At 43.3% G+C, this 20,982-nt stretch overlaps 1 long non-coding RNA gene across 1 annotated transcript; it reads left to right on the forward strand.

Annotated features, from left to right (window-relative positions):
* The first annotated feature begins 4,634 nt into the window (after window positions 1-4,634).
* Window positions 4,635-20,730, forward strand: LOC115468143. Its single transcript, XR_003941827.1, has 3 exons — window positions 4,635-4,702; window positions 8,101-8,106; window positions 20,720-20,730. It is a non-coding gene; the product is annotated as an uncharacterized LOC115468143 (long non-coding RNA).
* Window positions 20,731-20,982: the final 252 nt, after the last annotated feature.

Below are 20,982 nucleotides of genomic sequence, written 5' to 3' on the forward strand. Positions count from 1 at the left end.
ATTTTGTTTGTTTGTTTGTTTATGTATAAGTTTAATAAACATAAACATTTTTAGTAACATGATTGTGATAAATGAAACAATAAATTGATGAAACAGCTACATTTCGCAAACACAAGCCAACATTTATTTTGCCTGTGCATATCACTTAAAAAAAAAAAAACAAACAGTTCTTCAATACCAAGCAATATCTTTAACTCACTGTTTCCTGACTGGTTTATCTGATATATTTAATCTTACTTCAACATAAAGATATTCAAAGAGATTTAACTGGGCAGGACAGGCATTTGTTAAATAGCCTGAGCAGGGCTATCTGGGGATATTCAGCAGCACTCAGCCAGATACTGCCACTGACTGCCTAAACCGATCCAGCAATGTTGTGGGCAGGCCGTGGACGGAGTTGACACTTATGCAATTAAGTAACCAGATAAGGTAACCAGACAAATCAAACTGCATAAACACAGTTCTATCTTTGTCGAGATTCACCTATCCAGTTCAGGGCTGAACATTGGCCTTAACTGGATATGTGCCAGCTGTCCACACATACCCGGACATTCAATGCCAGTGCCCAGACGTGACCCAGTATTGAATATTGGAGCATAAAGCTGGTGGCGGCTAAAATAAAAAAATGCTCACTACTACTAAATATTTGTCCTTAAATATTTAGGATGCATTTCTGATTAATGGACTTGGCCTGGTCCTCCTGGTGGAAGGAGGATAACCAGTGGGACACTGTCATACCGGGGTACAAATTATATCGTAGTGATAGGGTGAATCGGATTGGTGGAGGGGTAGCATTGTATATTAACGAGAGCCTTGAATCAAATAGATTGAAAATTCTGCAGGAAACAAAACACTCCTTGGAATCACTGTGGATTGAAATTCCATGTGCAAAGGGGAAAAGGATAGTGATAGGAGTGTACTACCGTCCGCCTGGCCAGGACGAACAGACGGATGCGGAAATGTTAAAGGAAATCAGGGACGCAAACAAACTGGGCAACACAATAATAATAATGGGGGATTTCAATTACCCGCATATAGACTGGGTTAATGTAACATCTGTACACGCAAGGGACATAAGATTTCTTGATGAAATCAAGGACAGCTTCATGGAACAGCTAGTTCAGGAGCCGACAAGAGAAGGAAAAATACTAGACTTAGTCCTTAGTGGTGCTCATGATCTAGTGCAGGGGGTAACGATACGAGGGCCGCTTGATAACAGTGATCATAATATGATCGGTTTTGATATTGGCATTGAAGGAAGTGAAACTAGGAAATCAAGTACGCTAGCGTTTAACTATAGAAAAGGTGATTACGACAAAATGAGAAAAATGGTGAAAAAAAGACTGAAAGGAGCAGCTCGCAGAGTAAAAAACTTGCATCAGGCGTGGATGCTGTTTAAAAACACCATCCTGGAGGTTCAGGACAAATATATTCCACGTATTAGAAAAAAGGGAAAAAAGACTAAACGTCAGCCGGCGTGGCTAAACAGTAAGATAAAGGAAATCATTAGAGCCAAAAAACAATCCTTCAGAAAGTGGAGAAGAGAACCAACTGAAAGTAACAGGATAGATCATAAGGAATGCCAAGCCAAATGCAAAGCGGAGATAAGGAGGGCAAAAAAGGACTTTGAGAAGAAATTAGCGTTGGAAGCAAAAATACATAGTAAAAATTTTTTTAGATACATTAAAAGCAGGAAACTGGCCACAGTCGGTTGGGCCGCTGGACGAAAATGGTGTTAAAGGGGCGATCAAGGAGGACAAAGCCGTAGCGGAGAAATTAAATGAATTCTTTGCTTCGGTCTTCACCGAGGAGGATTTGGGGGGGACACCGGTGCCGGAAAGAATATTTGAAGCGGGGGAGTCGGAGAAACTAAACAAATTCTCTGTAACCTTGGAGGATGTAATGGGTCAGTTCAGCAAGCTGAAGAGTAGTAAATCACCGGGACCTGATGGTATTCATCCCAGAGTATTAATAGAACTAAAAAATGAACTTGCGGAGCTACTGTTAGAAATATGCAATCTGTCCCTAAAATCGAGTGTAGTACCGGAAGACTGGAGGGTAGCCAATGTTACTCCGATTTTTAAGAAGGGTTCCAGAGGAGATCCGGGAAATTATCGACCGGTGAGTCTGACGTCGGTGCCGGGCAAGATGGTGGAGGCTATTATTAAGAATAAAATTGCAGAGCATATACAAAAACATGGACTGATGAGACAAAGTCAGCACGGATTTAGTGAAGGGAAGTCTTGCCTCACCAATCTAATGCATTTTTTTGAGGGGGTAAGCAAACATGTGGACAATGGGGAGCCGGTTGATATTGTATATCTGGATTTTCAGAAGGCGTTTGACAAAGTGCCGCACGAAAGACTCCTGAAGAAATTGCAGAGTCATGGAATCGGAGGTAGGGTATTATTATGGATTAAGAACTGGTTGAAAGATAGGAAGCAGAGAGTAGGATTGCGTGGCCAGTATTCTCAGTGGAGGAGGGTAGTTAGTGGGGTCCCGCAGGGGTCTGTGCTGGGTCCGTTGCTTTTTAATGTATTTATAAATGACCTAGAGATGGGAATAACTAGTGAGGTAATTAAATTCGCCGATGACACAAAATTATTCAGGGTCGTCAAGTCGCAGGAGGAATGTGAACGATTACAGGAGGACCTTGCGAGACTGGGAGAATGGGCAGATGAAGTTCAATGTTGACAAGTGCAAAGTGATGCATGTGGGTAAGAGGAACCCGAATTATAGCTACGTCTTGCAAGGTTCCGCGTTAGGAGTTACGGATCAAGAAAGGGATCTGGGTGTCGTCGTCGATGATACGCTGAAACCTTCTGCTCAGTGTGCTGCTGCGGCTAGGAAAGCGAATAGAATGTTGGGTGTTATTAGGAAGGGTATGGAGTCCAGGTGTGCGGATGTTATAATGCCGTTGTATCGCTCCATGGTTCGACCGCACCTGGAGTATTGTGTTCAGTACTGGTCTCCGTATCTCAAAAAAGATATAGTAGAATTGGAAAAGGTACAGCGAAGGGCGACGAAAATGATAGTGGGGATGGGACGACTTTCCTATGAAGAGAGGCTGAGAAGGCTAGGGCTTTTCAGCTTGGAGAAGAGACGGCTGAGGGGAGATATGATAGAAGTGTATAAAATAATGAGTGGAATGGATCGGGTGGATGTGAAGCGACTGTTCACGCTATCCAAAATACTAGGACTAGAGGGCATGAGTTGAAGCTACAGTGTGGTAAATTTAAAACGAATCGGAGAAAATTTTTCTTCACCCAACGTGTAATTAGACTCTGGAATTCGTTGCCGGAGAACGTGGTACGGGCGGTTAGCTTGACGGAGTTTAAAAAGGGGTTAGATAGATTCCTAAAGGACAAGTCCATAGACCGCTATTAAATGGACTTGGAAAAATTCCGCATTTTTAGGTATAACTTGTCTGGAATGTTTTTACGTTTGGGGAGCGTGCCAGGTGCCCTTGACCTGGATTGGCCACTGTCGGTGACAGGATGCTGGGCTAGATGGACCTTTGGTCTTTCCCAGTATGGCACTACTTATGTACTTATGTACTTATGTACTTATGTAAGTAGCAAGCAGCATTGTGGGTAATTCTATAACTATGCAACTGTATATAGGTGCCAAGAGGGCACCTGATTGGTGCATATTCTAATTGTCTATTTTCTTTTACAGACTACAAATGTAACTGGGTATATATGTACATATGCAATTAGGCATGAGCATTTTTGCCAGCCTTAGGACTGTCATATGTGCCGCCAAGAGACTGAACCGGGCCCGGGGCAGGGCTGCCACCTCCGGGCCCCCCCCAAATTGTCATCTGCTGCCATCCCCTTCCCCCCCCCCCCCCCAATCACTGCTGCTGCCACAACAGGAGCAGGAAAGAGAGAGAGAGACCCTGGCGCTGGGACCCCCTTGGAGGCCTGGGGAATTTTGCCCCCCCCCCCCCCCCCCGCTCTAGGTGGCCCTGCTGCATCCTAGGCATACTCTGCCAGTAGGAGGTGAACCAGTGTCACTAGGAAGGGTCTAGAGACTTTTCCAGGAGATAGGGGGAGAGAGAGACAGAGAGAGAGTTGCTGTTAGTGACTCTTAATGGTTATTTGTATAATTTATGGAATTATACAAATAACCATCCACACAAATAACTTGTACAGAAAAGCAGGGAAATAAAAAGAAAAAAATCTGTACTAATGAGCATTATACTTACAAACAATATTATTATTATATTATTATACCCTGTTCTAGTCCACAAGAAAGGATCCAAGTAAATAATGGAGGACAAAACAGAAAAATATTTAAATCCTAAAACAGTAATAGACCAAAGGTTGCTAGGGAAGGGGGAAAAACACTTTTTAGGACCCTATTGCTGGCTTACTGAAAGTGATCCAGAAACCCTTCTTGTTGCCAAAAAAGAGATTAGGTTACTGGATCCCAAAAAATATACTTAGTAGACTGATAAGGGCCTTCTTACTAAAGCTTAGCATGTGCTATCGGCCATTAGTGTCCTCAGAGGACCCAGTCGAGAGGGTTGACAAGACTTCTGTGACTGTTTTCCTCTTCATTTTCCCATAGCAAGAGGGCTCACGTACTTTTGAAAAGTAATAGTATTCCGCTCTGTTATAAAAACTACAGGCCTGACGTTCAGCCGGCAGTGATCAACATTTTGCTGACCACCACTGCAGTTAAATCTGGAAATTCAGTACTGGGCCACGTCTAGGCACCAACATTGAATTTCCAGGTTTCTGGAGCACTTAACACGTAGCCTATGGGTTACTGCATAAAGGGGTCCTTTTACTAAGGCATGTCGAAAAATGGTCTGCGTTAGGGCAGGCGCATGTTTTGGACGCGCACAGGTCCATTTTTCAGCGTGCCTGCAAAAAAGGCCTTTTTTGCGGGGGCCAAAAATGGACATGTGGCAAAATAAAATTGGCATGCATCCCTTTTGGGCCTGAGACCTTACTGCCACCCATTGACTTGGGGTAAGGTCTCACACGCTAACCGGGCGGTACGTGTCAATGCGCATACACTGCTGATTACTGCCCGGTTAGCACCATGCGACAGAAAATAAAATATATTTTCTGCTGAATGTATCGGACGTGAGTAAAAAATGGAATTACTGCCCCGGGCACGTGGTAGACAGGTGGTAGTTCCAAATTGATGCACGTTGGATACGTGTAGATGCTTATGTGCCTTTGTAAAAAGGCCCCAAAGGTAGGACTGACTTTTATGCAGTCCTATTTATGCCATTAACCTGGCCTTTAAGTGCTGAATATTGGCATTTAACTGACCAAGTGCCGACTCCACCTCCAGAACACACCCAAAAGAGCTGGTTTTTATTTTAGCTCTAACTGGGGTTTTTTCAGCAGCAATAACCAGTTAATTGCCACTGAAAATTAGCGGTAAGCCCCGAAAAGGTGATTTAACCAGCCAGGAGCCATTTCTGGCCTTTTAAATCACTTTCAGGCTTATTTTTGAAAGAGAAGGGCACCCATCTTTCGACACAAATCGGGAGATGGGCGTCCTTCTCCCAGGGTCACCCAAATCGGCATAATCGAAAGCCAATTTGGGGCATCCTCAACTGCCTTCCGTTGTGGAGATGACCAAAGTTCATGGGGGTGTGTCGGAAGCATAGCAAAGGCGAGACTGGGGCGTGCTTAACACATGGGCGTCCTAGGCCGATAATGGAAAAAAGAAAGGCGTCCCTAACGAACAGTTGGCCGACTATACTTGGTCCTTATTTTTTTAATGACCAAGCCACAAAAATATGCTCTAAATGACCAGATGACCACTGGAGGGAATCGGGGATGACCCCCTCCCCCACTCCCCCAGTGGTCACTAACCCCCTCCTACCCTAAAAAAAAAAAATTAAATATTTTTTCCAGCCTCTATGCCAGCCTTAAATATCATACCCAGCTCCATGACAGCAGTATGCAGGTCCCTGGAGCAGTTTTAGTGGGTACTGCAGTGCACTTCAGGCAGGCAGACCTAGGCCCAATCCCCCCCTACCTGTTAAACTTGTGGTGGTAAATGTGAGCCCTCCAAAACCCACCACAAACCCACATCTAGGTGCCCCCCTTCATCCCTAAGGCTATGGTAGTGGTGTACAGTTGTGAGGAGTGGGTTTGGGGGGGGGAGATTGGGGGGCTCAGCACCCAAGGTAAGGGAGCTATGCACCTGGGAGCTATTTTTGAAGTCCACTGCAGTGCCTCCTAGGGTGCCCGGTTGGTGTCCTGGCATGTGAGGGGGACCAGTGCACTACGAATGCTGGCTCCTCCCACGACCAAATGGCTTGGATTTGGTTGTTTCTGAGATGGGCGTCCTCGGTTTACATTATTGCTGAAAACCAGGGGCGACCATCTCTAGGGATGACCTTCTCTAAGGTTGACCTAAATGTTGAGATTTGGGCATCCCCGACCGTATTATCGAAACGAAACATGGCCGCCCATCTTGTTTCGATAATACGGGTTTCCTCGCCCCTTCACAGGGACGTCCTGTGAGGATGCCCTCAGGAAAACTTGGGCGCCCCATTTGATTATGCCCCTCCACGAGTATCAACCCCAGCATTCATAAAAGTCTATTCATCTCTTTCTTTTGTAGCAGGGGCGTAGCCAGACACCCACATTTGAGTGGGCCTGGGCCCAAGATGGGTGGGCAGAAGAACTCCGCTCTGTCCCACAAGTGATTTGGTCTCTCACTCTCTTGTCTGCATGCCATATAGTCTCTCAAACATCCCCCCTACCCTGCATACCTTTTAAATAGCAGATTTTCACCAGCAGTGAGCAGCAGCTAATACACACTGCTCATGTTGGCCCCACAGTCTTCCCTCTGATGCAATTTCCTGTTTCCACATAGGCGGGAATACATCAGAAGGAAGGCTGTTATGCAGGAAGGACAGTTGTTGGGAGTTTTCGGCTTGTGGGGCTTGGGGATCCCTGCCAGTCACATCATAGGTGGGCTGCTACTGGGTGGGCCTATGCCCAAAATGGGTGGGCCTGGGCCCATCCAGGCCCACCCTTGGCTACACCACTGTTTTGCAGACCAGCACATTTCTCCTGAACCTTTACATTTCTGGCTCAGTTGGAAGTGGCCTACTTTGAAGTAAAATACAGCGAGCCTTCATTCACAATTGTGCTGGTGTTCTTTGCTTATTTGCTATCACCCTCCTAATTCAGTGACAGTCCTCAGCCACTCGATGCCACTATTGCATAATGGCTAAAAGTCCCTTTTCTAGGGGCTATAAACACTGCCTCTAAGCATTTTCAACCATTACTCATCCAGGGATCAGAGTTATGGCTCTCAAATTGGAATCAGGTCTTTTGCATGGCAGCATGTAGCACTTTTCATTGAGCCATCAGGCAGGCCTGTTCATGTCACACTGGATGTTATTTAATACTGTTCTGTGTATGGAGCTATAATTACAGGATAAACAGCTTGGCTTAATGTCATATCTAGTTCCTCTGACTATTGAAACTGTATCTAGTTCCATATGGTATATATCCTAGCAATTCGTCAGCCTGTTATTCTGATCTCACACTTAGTTAAACATCAACCTATCTTTAGAATCACTGATCTGAATAGATTCAGTGATAGAATAGTCTATACTAGGTAGAAAATTATAATCATTTACTCACAAATACCTGTTCATTAAGTGTAAATTTTCAATGACTTAACTGGGTCCTATGCATGCAGAATAAATTGACTGAATCCTCACAAATGGATTTTCAGTCACCTGAAAGCATGCACATACTTCTGAAGCTCACTTACTTTTAGTCACATTAACAAGTGGGAAAAGCATGCAGAGCAAGGGTCATGTAATTCTTTCCAACCCCTCATTACAGATATGTTTGTATCTTTAAGGCTGGTGTGTGTATATGTGTTATTTCAGTGTGTGTCTTTGACCTGGAAGGGAGACTAGCAGGTCTCTCTATCATAAGTGTCAGCAAAATACCTAAGGGTTATTCTGTAAGGTCGTACGTAAGTGGCATAGCATGTAAATGCAAGTGGGCATTCACCTGGGCACAGCTTGGGAGGGGCATGGGTAGTGCTGCCACCTACAAGCTCCACTTTCAGAATACTGTAAGATACGCACACATTTAGGTGCCAGTAGTTATATCATGTAAAGGTTTCCCCAAAGTCATCCAACAAGGTCAAAGAAAGTTTCTTCAATTGAGTCAACAAGATCGCCTCCTTCTAGAATCTTTTGTTTTTCATCTTCCACGTTCTTAATATTAGCATTGGCTCTGAGAAAGCCTCCAATGATATCCAGCTTCATAGAAACTCTTTTGCTATTTTCTCTTCCAACTAACCTATCTGTGTCAGTATCAGTCATTACTTGTGTGGGGGAGCTGCCTGCTTCTCTCTCTCTCTACCAGTGGCACAGTGCACTTGGAGTGACTCGCCCCTCAAAACACTTCCCGATATATATTATTCAGTCATCATTGAATCTGAATTTTTAAATCATGAGATAAATGTAAAATGAGTAGCAGATATACATTATAGGCTAAATTCAGTAAATGGTGCCCAAATATGGTTGCAGAAAAAAATAAGCGCTAAGGGGAAGAACTGTGCCTAAAAAATGTCTTTGAAATCAATGCTGACTAAGCTTATTTTATAAGTGGCACCTAGATTTAGGTGCGGTATGTAGAATACATATAGTTGATATTAGTGCCTAAATCTATGCACCTGCATCTACACCAATGAAAATGTGGTGTAAATCCCGTAGATTTAGGTGCACTGAGCCATGTTCTATAACTATGAACGTAAATTTCGGAACACCCATGAAACACCCATCTCCCCACCCATGACCATACCCCCTTTTGCCTACGCACATTAGATTTTAGTGCATTGCATTACGGAATGCGCTCAGCGAGTTGTGTGCGTAAATTCTAATTATTGCCAATTAGTGTTCATTATTGCTTGTTATCAATGCAGATTATCTTATTAAGTCAATTAAGTTATGCACGTTATTTTATTTATATATTCATTCTTATATTCCACAACTGTCCTCCTGACAAAGGCCCCGGCCGAAACACAGTCTGAGTAGAGTCCCACATTCCAGTGATTGTCTATACGTGGCTTAATTGGCTTAATTGAATCCAGGGGGAATTGGAGAGTCATGGGATAGGAGGTAGTGTCCTAATGTGGATTAAAAACTGGTTAAAAGATAGAACACAGAGAGTAGGGTTAAATAGTCAGTATTCTCAATGGAGAAGGGTAGTTAGTGGGGTTCCCCAGGGGTCTGTGCTGGGACCGCTGCTTTTTAACATATTTATAAATGGGAGTAACTAGTGAGGTAATTAAATTTGCTGACAACACAAAGTTATTCAAAATTATTAAATCGCAAGAGGATTGTGAAAAATTAAGAGAGGACCTTACGAGACTGGGAGACTGATCTTCTAAATGGCAGATAATGTTTAATGTGAGCAAGTGCAAAGTGATGCATGTGGGAAAGAGGAACTCTAATTATAGCTACGTCATGCAAGGTTCCACGTTAGGAGTTGATGATAAATTGAAACCTTCTGCTCAGTGTGCTGTGACAGCTAAGAAAGCAAATAGATTGTTAAGTATTATTAGGAAAGGAATGAAAAACAAAAATGAGGTCATTATAATGCCTTTGTGTCGCTCCATGGTGTGACCGCACCTTGAATATTGTGTTCAATTCTGGTCACCGCATGTCAAAAAAGATATAGTGGAATTAGAAAAGGTACAGAGAAGGGCGATGAAAATGATAAAGGGGATGGGATGACTTGCCCTATGAGGAAAGTTCTAAAGAGGCTAGGGATCTTCAGCTTGGAGAAAAGACAGCTGAGGGGAGATATGATAGAGGTCTATAAAATAATGAGTGGAGTGGAATGGGTAGTTGTGAATCGCTTGTTTACTGTTTCCAAAAATACTAGGACTAGGGGACATGCAATAAAGCTACAAAGTAGTAAATTTAAAACAAATCGGAGAAAAAGTTTCTTTACTCAACATGTAATTAAACTCTGGAATTCATTGCCAGAGAATGTGGTAAAGGCAGTTAGCTTTGCGGGGTTTAAAAAAGGTTTGGAAGGCTTCTTAAAGGAAAAGTCCATAGACCAATATTAAAATGGACTTGGGGAAAATCCACTGCTTATTTATGGGCAGCATAAAATGTTCTGTACTTTTTTGGGGATCTTGCCAGGTATTTGTTACCTGGATTGGCCACTGTTGGAAACAAGATGCTGGGCTTGATGGACCTTTGGTCTGTCCCAGTATGGCAATACTTATGTACTTATGTTTAATAAAGACTTTTTAGTTGATTTTATTGCATCATCTTGCACCACAATTAGTATTAGCATAAAAAGTAAGAAAAGGAGTGTGCAAAGACAGCATCACTGCCACTAAAAAGACACTTCTCTGAAATAAGCTCTCAGAGGGTCTAAGCATTCCTGAGACAAACAATATTTAACTGTGATTTGATAACTTTCTCCTTACTAAAGTGGCTCCAGGCAATCCAAAATGGGAGGAGAAGAGATCATGATGCTCTCTATAAATTGTCAGTTCACTCCAGGAATGTTTTTTTTTTCTTAAAAGCACATGCATTTGGTGTATTTCTCAAAAATAAGCATCTTGATCTTTACACTTCTCTGGGTAGCAGAGTATTATATAGTTTGTTCCAAAACACAAGAGAGGAACTTCTACTCTCAGTGATGGACACATAGGGCCATTCTCCATTATATCACTTTTAAACACAGATCAAACAGGAGTAAGGGCTCCTGAATTTTGCTTACTTGGTTTGCTGACTGCCACCAGCGTTATGCCTGGAAATTCAATGCTGGGCCATGTTTGGGCTCCGGCATTGAATTTCCAGGTTTCCGGAACTGATTAAGTGTGATATTTAGCATTCAACCAGCTATGGGGCCCACATAAAGATAGGACTGACTTTAATGCAGTCTTACTCATGTGGTGACCTTGTCCGGTTAAGTGCTGAATATTGACACATAACTGGCCAAGTGCCAACTCCATCCCTGGAACGTCCCCAAATTAGCTGGTTTTGCTTTAGGCGTTAACCAGTCATTTTCGGCAGCACTAATCAGTTAAATGCCACTAAAATTGACCAATTATCCCCAAACAAGTGATTTAACTGGTCAGGAGCTATATCTGAATGGTTAAATTGCTTGGAGTCCTGTTACAGGAGGAATTTACTTAGTGCTGAGTTTTGGGAGGTATCCTTTCCTCTCTTCCTTGCTTGTAGAATGTTGGGGCTCAACAGGAGCACCTGGGGTCAGAGGTGTGGATTCCACAGCCTGTGAAAGCCTAGGTCCTTGGGAGAGGAGCTCCATTCCTTTCCTCTCTACCCTGTTTGTAGAGTGTTGGGGCTCAACAGGAGCACCTGGGGTCAGAGGTGTGGGTTCCAGGGCCTGTGAAGGCCTAGGTCCTTGGGAGAGGAGCTCCATTCCTTTCCTCTCTACCCTGTTTGTAGAGTGTTGGGGCTCAACAAAGGCACCCATGGTCAGAGGTGTGGGTTCCAGGCCCTGTGAAGGCCTAGGTCCTTGGGAGAGGAGCTCCATTCCTTTCCTCTCTACCCTGTTTACCTGGAGTCAGAGGTATGGGTTCCAGGGCCTGTGAAGGACTAGGTACTTGGGAGAGGAGCTCCATTCCTTTCCTCTCTACCCTGTTTATAGAGTGTTGGGGCTCAACAGGAGCACCTGGGGTCAGAAGTGTGGGTTCCAGGGCCTGTGAAGGCCTAGGTTCTTGGGAGACGAGCTCCATTCCTTTCCTCGCTACCCTTTTTGTAGAGTGTTGGAACTCAACAGGAGCACCTGGGGTCTGAGGTGTGGGTTCCAAGGTCCATGAAGGCCAGGTCTTTAGGAGAGGAGCTCTACTTAAGAGACATGTATTTCAAGAGGAGGTTGATGTTGGAGTTGTCTTACAAGTCCTAAAGCAGTGGTTCAAGGAGTTTAAGAAAGGGCAGATTGGATATGGAGATGGCTGGTTAACCATATGCTGTCTATCAGGGCCGGTCTTAGCAAGTGCGGGGCCCTGTGCAGACCAATTTTGTGGGGCCCCATCCTAGCCCCGCCCCCACCCTAGCTGCACCCCATTGATAAGATTATTCCATTTTTAGACATTATTTTTTATTTATGAAATTTCAAATAAAGACAAATGAAGCTAAACTTGTACAAAAAAACTGATTGAAATAATAAGCACAATGCTATCATCATGAAAACTCCCCTCCCCAGAAATTATTCAGTTCAAGTCCACTACAATTAGTAGTTCCAATTCTCATAACAAAGGAGAAAATAAGGAAAAATATTAAGAAAAGATCCAGCACAGTGCACAGTGTACAAGGTATGCCAGGAATGCTTTATCTGCCTATGGCTGGAGAGAGGTTCAGTGACTCGAAGCGGTCCCGGTCCGGGTCGAAGCGGAGGCACGAGGCAGAGTTGAGGCACGCTGAGCGGGGCCCCCTTAGGCGCGGGGCCCTATGCGACTGCCTTGGTCGCCTCTGCCTAAGACCGGCCCTGCTGTCTATAGACTAGGACAAAGGCCTCCAAATATATGGGAGACTCGACATTGCCTGCCAGCAGCTATTGATCAGTGGATGCCAAAGTGGAGAAGAAAACAGCACTGAGGTATTCCAAGATTTTCCAGAATCTGATTCCTTTTTCTGAAATTATCATCTTGGCTATGTTTAGAGATCTTATATTGACTTGTTTATGTCTAATGCTGTTGGATCTATGATAAAAGAGTTCATTAGTAAAATCCATTTTTATTTTTTAACAGCCAAGACTAAATAGACATTTGAGGCCTGAAATTTAAAACTACTTTTGTGGTCTACAGCAAGTGCCACACACACAGGTGGTTGTTAGAGCATTTTTGCCACAGGGAACATATAAATGCTAATCATTCAAGTCACTGAATACCAGAGTTTTTGGAGGTAGCGATACACTTTTAAAGGACCAATCAAATAATGTTGTAATATACTATATATTTCAAAATGAACAATCCTAATTGCAGATATTTCACGTATATTACACAATAGACTGACTGCAATTATATATATTGATACGTGTTGAGAGATTCACTTAATTATGGAGGAAAAAAGTCTCAAAATGCCAGCTAGCCCATATACATGAATAAATCATAAGGCATATCTCAGGCTAAAATCATCATCGACCTAAAAAAAACCTCCTTCAAATTTTATTTAGGTAACTTTTCACAAAGAAAAAGAAAAAACTTCCTTTGACTTAGCTTTAAATGCTGGACGGTCTCACGTCTTTACTCTTGTCTCCCGACGGGGACCCGTTTCGCTCCACCTCTTTCTTAAGGGAGGGATATAGACGTGCCTAAAAAACAAAGTAAGTCAAAGCCCCAAATCTAACCTTACTACTTTAATGTCATAATAGACTCTCCAACACTCTTACCAGTGTGTCTCTCTCTGTACTGCAGGACCAACAGTTCCTACAAAATGGCTTCTCAGTTAAATACCATGGAAACTAGGGTGTGTTCTAGTCAGCTGGTTGAGGCTAGTTATGGTGTCTCTGAAAGGACAAACTTGTGTGCTTAATCCAAACCATTGGCAAAACAAAATCTCAAAAAGATGTATCTCAGAAAAAGAGTCTCAAGAGAATCTTAAAGGAATGCAGTCCACTCAATAATGGAATTCAGCCCCTTAGGTGCCATAGATTGTAGGGCGTGTATCCATCGTTGTTCACATTAAGTCAGTTTCCTGTCATGATCACCCCCCTCCCCCACTGAGAGGGAGGCGCCACCTGCTATATAATGCAGCATCTAAAATCTTTAAAGACATGACGAGTTTCCTTACAGTGTTGAACTAAAGGAGCTCCTAACTTGTGGGTGGATATACATGACTTATTTTCTATTAGCCGGACATATAAAGTACTGCTCGTTTTGCCTATGTATATTTTATTGCATGGGCATCGCAAGACATATACTACGTATGTTGATTAGCAATTTGTATTTAACTGTAGATGATATTGTTTCAAGTCCATAGGATTAGTGAAAATTTCACATTCATCCATAATGTCACACATACTGCATGCTCCATATGTCATATGTTTCTTTCTTTCTGTTGTCTGATCTCGCTTAGCTGGCAGGTCTGATGGGCTCAAAATTTCCTTCAGATACCGATTCCTAGAGAAAGCTATACGAAGTCTATGTTCATTGAACAAACTATGGGTTTTCATAATGTCCCAGTTAGCTTTCAAAATCTTTATATCTTTTTGAGATTTTCTTTTTGAGATTTTGTTTTGCCAATGGTTTGGATTAAGCACACAAGTTTGTCCTTTCAGAGACACCATAACAAGCCTCAACCAGCTGACTAGAACACAGCCTAGCTTCCATGGTATTTAAATGAGAAGCCATTTTGTAGGAACTGTTGGTCCTGCAGTACAGAGAGAGACACACTGTGTTGGAGAGTCTATTATGACGTTAAAGTAGTAAGGTTAGATTTTGGACTTTGACTTACTTTGTTTTTTAGGCACGTCTATATCCCTCCCTTGAGAAAGCGGTGGAGCGAAACGGGTCCCCGTCGGGAGACAAGAGTAAAGACGTGAGACCATCCAGCATTTAAAGCTAAGTCAAAGGAAGTTTTTTGTTTTTCTCTTTGTGAAAAGTTACCTAAATAAAATTTGAAGGAGGTTTTTTTAGGTCGATGATGATTTTAGCCTGAGATATGCCTTATGATTTATTCATGTATATAGGCAAGCTGGCATTTGAGACCTTTTTCCTCCATAATTAAGTGAATCTCTCAACACGTGTCAATATATATAATTGCAGTCAGTCTATTGTTTAGTATACTATATGCCATTATACTTTCTCACGGTTCCTTGGGCTGTTCATACTATGTTTTTTTGCTATGCTACTCCTCCTTTGGTGTCTTTCACTGATCATATCATTGTGTGTGCTACTTTGCTCCCTCTCAGTGACTTGGTGTCTTCATCCCACTGTTAGTGCTATTTTGCTTCCTTCATGTTGCCAAGGGTGTTTTTGCCACTTAGGACTGCTTTGCTCTCACAGTGTTTAGGGTGCTGATGCTTCAGCTGATGCTCATTTACTTCTTTCTCATTGTCCTGGGGATCTTCCTGCCACTGGTGATGTGGCTTTGCCTCTCTTGCTTTGGCACTTCATACTACAGTTCAGCCACTTTGCCCCTCTTATTGCACCATGGGATATTTTTGACACTCTGGCCACTTTAACCCTCTCACTGTGCTGTAGGGTATTAATTTCCCACTCTGTTGCCTTTGCAGCTGATTTGTTTCATAAAATTTGTATGGGAAAACACCAGTGTTAGAGTGAAAAATAGGAGAGATTGCTTCAGCCATTGACTTTAATGGAAAACAGAATGAAATGACAGACAAGAGCAAACGAACTGGAATAATGGAACAAAATAAATACTTTTTTTTTCTCTGCACATCCTTATGTTACAGAACCAGAGATGAGTAGTGCTGATTGATGCCATCCTGGAAGAGTCTCAGTATGGATAGCTGTGCGATACTCAGAGCCTTGCTTTGAAAATATCACTATAGCAACAAGCAAGCAAAACCATTTTGAGATCTTTTGTTACTATGGGGACTGGTTGAAATGGTTTTGTATTATGTTCTGATTTCAGGCTTGTTTTTAAAAAAATATTTACTCACTATGCCGTTACTTTTATGGCATGCTCTATCAAATTTTCCAGAAAAATTTTGCCATTAAGTGGTAGGTATGGGGTCACAGCTTCACCAGTGAAATAAATGAAGGTGGACAGATTGAACACTGATTACCTAACTGTAAAGGGCATTAAAGCTATGTAGCCACTGTGCTATACCATTCTAGAAAGTTAACCAGCTGAGCTATTCAGATAGCAGACTGAATATTGCTATTATTCGGATAAGTTCCAGGACCGCCCTGGTTCTGCCTATTTTCTGTTTTGGAACTTTCTGCGTAAAGAGCTATTCTATAACTTGACTGATCAATCTAGGTACCCAATGCCATGAGTTTAACATCAATTCTACAACAACATCTTGGCGCCAAGATTCTGTTATTGAATACTAGCATACAGTTGGCATTGGCGCATTCATGTGTAGGCAATGCAATATCAATGATATGAGTAAGTTGGGATGCATAGATCAGGGGCGTATCTGCGTGGGGCCACAGGGGCCTGGGCCCCCGCAGATTTTGCCCTGGACCCCCCTACCGCCATTAACCCTCCCCCGCCTACCGCCAACCCTTTCCCCGCCTACCGCCGTCACCTACCCCGAGGTCCGCTCCTGCCGTTTTTTTAAAGTATTACTTCAGCTGGCGGGGGACCCCAACCCCCGCCAGCCCAGCCGAGGTCTTCTTTAACTTCATCTTCATCCTCGTGCTGTTAAAGCTGCATGATGCATCCTTCCAGTTGGACGGAGTTTGATGTCGCAGCACGTTGACGTCCGTACAACGTGCTGCGACGTCAAACTCCGTCCAACTGGAAGGATGCATCATGCAGCTTTAACAGCACAAGGATGAAGAAGTTAAAGAAGACCTCGGCTGGGCTGGCGGGGGTTGGGGTCCCCCGCCAGCTGAAGTAATAGTTTAAAAAACCGGCAGGAACGGACCTCGGGGTAGGTGACGGCGGTAGGCGGGGAAAGGGTTGGCGGTGGGGGGGAGGGTTGATGACGACGACGATGACAGCGGCGGGGGGGGGGGTTATAATGTGCCCCCTCACTCTAGCCCCTGCCCTCTGTACCGCTGAATCTCAGATACGCCCCTGGCATAGATATGCCAAGTGATGCATGTAGTTTATAAACTACTGAAAAAAATCAATCCCAAATACTGGAAGTTTGGTAATGTAAGCAGAGGATGCCACAAATAATCACAAACGTGACAAGAATGAAAGGTAAATATATAAATAAATTTTGTGAGAGTTCAAAGGAGAGCTCAGTATAGGCTGCACCTGCAGCTGAGCACAACTTCAATGAGTCAGGCCGCCAGAAATCAGCTCACTTGAAAGCTCTATATATCATAAGTTGCTCTTCTATAAGAACTCGCGAATAAAGCTGTGATTATAAAAGTGCAAAAACCCAAAATTGGTGACATTTAAACTGAACACTTGAAAAATGGAGTTCTCTGACAACTTTTTACATCACCAAAGTCCACAAGATGGAAGAAAAGGGTGAACCTCTTTATAAGCTTGTATATTGAGTGAGGTTAATATATTGAACCTCATTAATTCTAAACAACACTGGAAGTGAAGAAACAAACATGAGCAGAATTACCTGAACTTCGCCACTCATACACCATGAGTTTCAAACGTCCTACAGAACTTTCCGTTTCAAAAGGTCTTCCTCAGGGACGCCAGTGTGTGAAGTAAAGATATCCCCCCATCTTCAGTTGATCATTTTTGTCTCTCTCTTGGGATTTTTTCTAGTTGGTATGTAGTTTATAGACATACCCATGGCCCACCTTGCAGCTAGGCGCTATAGCACCTTCGAGCTAACTTATAGAATAGATCCTAGAGTACATTGGTGCCTTTGATACACTTAAGTGATGCCTATCTTTAGGTGTCACTTTATAGAATTGTCCCCCTAGTGCCCAGGCAGTCTGTAAAGTTATGCAGAGGAACTGTGTGGATGGTGCTGCTGATTATCCCAGTCAGCAGGTGTTCTTTGCTTTTGAATAATGACCCATTCATGTACAGTGTGCTACAGACAGTCCTATAGGAAAGAAATAACTATTGAAGGAAACTTGTGCTCTGAGTCCCTCCAGTAAGACTGACGGGGAAAACCTGCTGCTAGCCATAACTGTAAGCCATCAGCTACTGTTCTAATCATTCCACTTCTCTGAGCAGAAGCACCTGGGCGATCAGCCGACACTTTGTGATGCTACTGGTACATAGCAGATGTGGCCTGAACAATTTGAAGATGTTCTTCAAGCAGTACATTTTTGAGCTGGATGGAATTTACAGATTTTCCTCAGATCTTTCCTGTTGTTATCTGTAATTTTGAAGGAAAGTCTAAAGATATTCAAAAAAATCTCAAAGGACAGAGTTAGAACAGAAGAATACCCACTCATACCCCTCAGTAGTAAGAGCGATTGATGATACCATCAGTTATGTTAGAATTATGAATAAATACAAAGAAACATAAAGGAAAAAAAGACATTCAAAACCTTTGATTTAGATTTGTGAAAAATTTGCAGTGGATGAGTCTGTTCAATAAAATCCTCTGCAAATTCTGCAAAAAGAAGAAGCAGATCTGAAAAGAAAAAAAAAATCATTGCAAACTTCTATTCCATGCTAGTCAGGCAATTCAATAATCTAGATGTCCCCATTTACATGTGTGGGTATAAATGCTAGGGCATCCATGCACTACTTTGCAAATACCTGCTTAATTTACATAATCCCCCAGATTCTATATGTGGCACCAAAATGTGTGTGCGCTGCTGAGATGTGCCTACAAATTACTTGGTTAATGAGATCTTAACCATCAATAATTGGGTGCCAATAACCATTTATTGATGTTAATTGGCACTCATTAAAATTTGGGTGTGCATCAGGCTATACGTTGTTCTATAAGGCAGGGTGCCTAACTTCCATAGTGCATATCCCAAAAGGGAGCATGGCCATGAGAGGGGCATGGGTATATCAGGGGCATTCCAAAATACAGAACACTGGATAAGCGCTCCTGACTTGGGTGCCAGCATTTACACCAGGTTTCGGCAGGCGTAAGTCTGGTGCCTAATGTTAGCTGTGGGAATCGGCGCTACATGCTATTCTATAAAGAGCCCATGCCCTTCATAGAATAGCGCTTAACACTGATTTTTTGGTCACCTATTTGTGAGTGCTATTTATAGGATTCCCTCTAATATGTATTTGCCAGGAGTTGTGTACAGAGGGGCGGAGTATGGTCAGGACAGGATTCTCTAAGTTACGCATGTCTCTACCATATTTAGGCAGCCACACTTACTTACACTAGCTCTATGGCTGGTGTAGAGACCTAAATGTTAGGTGCTTCAATACCAGATTACATTAGAATTCTGTAACGGAACCTAAGGACCCATGTTCCATTATAGAATGGGCTCCCACCATGTGCCCTTGGAACACCTAAATGGAGATGCCCAATTATAGAATTGCCCTCATTTTTTTCTTAGAAGCAGTTGAGAAGTTGGCACAGGTTATGGAAGACTGGAATGCTTGCTAGAATGACCAAAGCTTTCTAGAGCTGATTCACACTAGTGATCTGCAATAAAATAGCCCAATAATAATCCAATCACTGTTTGTATTTGTTAGGAGTGGAGGAGTGGCCTAGTGGTTAGGGTGATGGACTTTGGTCCTGAGGAACTGAGTTTGATTCCCACTTCAGGCACAGGCAGCTCCTTGTGACTCTGGGCAAGTCACTTAACCCTCCATTGCCCCAGGTACAAATAACTACCTGTATACAATATGTAAGCCGCATTGAGCCTGCCATGAGTGGGAAAGTGTGGGGTACAAATAAAAAAAAAAACTTCCTTGTCTGCATGCCTAGGCAACTGCCTGGTGTAAGCCCAAGAAGCTGGATGGAAGGGGCACACATCAAATTTGTTGGTTTGGGACCAGGGGAGGGGCCCGGGTTTATCCGGGGAGGCTGCAGCAAGCTTGCCAGATTTACTCCATAATTTACCCCACATACAGTCTTTCTGTCTGAACCAAACTTTACTGTCCTTTAAATGATTTAGGCACAGCACACTTTATCTTCACTGATCAAGTAGTAACTATTTACAGTTCTTTCCTCTTCTATCCAGACATAAGATGAAAATACAATTAATGGTTACTTTAATTCTCTTAGATGGTTAAAACCTACTCGCCAGGTTGGTGAGGGTCTTTCAAGCACACAGTTTAGGATATCTGCTGTTCATATTGACAGATGTTAAACATATATCAGTGCTCAGTTATTATTCACTTATAGTTTCCCCAACCTCCAGTTGTTGGCAGATGGCTCCAGTAGACAAGATGGTAATAAATGGTAGATTGTTATACCCTTCAGCCCTGTATAGATGGAAAAGGGCACCCTGGTTGCTGTAGCAAAAACCAGGGGCGTAGCCAGACACCCAATTTTGGGTGGGCCTGGGCCCAAGAAGAGTGGGCAGAAGAACTCCGCCTTGTCCACAAATGATTGGTCTCTCCCTCTCTCGCCGCATGCCGTATGTTCTCTCAACATCCCCCCTCCACTGCATACCTTTTAAATAGATTTTCACCGGCAGCAAGCAGCAACTAATACACACTGCTCATGTTGACCCCACAGCCTTCTCTCTGATGCAATTTCCTGTTTCCACATAGGCAAGAATCCATCAGAGGGAAGGCTGTATGGCTGGTGCAAGCAGTATGTATCAGTCGCTGCTCACTGCAGGAGAAGATCTGCTATTTACAAGGTATGCAGGAGGTACAGTTTTGGGAATTTTCGGCTGTTGGGGTTGGGGATCCCTGCCAGCCACATCATAGGTGTTGCTGCTACTGGGTGGGCCTGAGCCCAAAGTGGGTTGGCCTGGGCCCTCCCTTGGCTATTCCACTGGCGGAAACACAAACTGACCTCCTGCTCCTTTGTTTCAGGATTTAGTAGGAGTGGACAGGTTCCCCAATGCTGTTCACTAAGACAAGTCAGCAACTGTTTGTTCTGTTTCTTGTCCTTGATCCTCTTTGAATCGTTGTTGCTGTAGCAAGTGCCTTTAATGGCCAACCTGTGAAGGTATGAACCAGCTGAATCTTTGAATTAGGCTGCTGTTTCAGGCATATGTAAAGGGGCCTCTCTGTAGTTACAAGGTCAGAGGCGGGAGATGGACCTAAGACAAACCGGGATAACAGGGAGTAGGCTTAGATACTCAGAGGGAGTGTTCCACTACCACTAGAACCTTCTCTCTAAATATGGCAAGGAAGGCCCTCCCAGGCTTCTACCAACTTCCAGCACCTTCTAAACTGTCAGTTCCAGATATTTCCTATACTGGAACCTTCCTTAGATTAGTTGGAGCTATTTCTAGCAGGTACAGGATGTACAGAGTTCAACA

Source organism: Microcaecilia unicolor, chromosome 4, assembly GCF_901765095.1.
Source record: "Microcaecilia unicolor chromosome 4, aMicUni1.1, whole genome shotgun sequence".
NCBI lineage: Eukaryota > Metazoa > Chordata > Amphibia > Gymnophiona > Siphonopidae > Microcaecilia > Microcaecilia unicolor.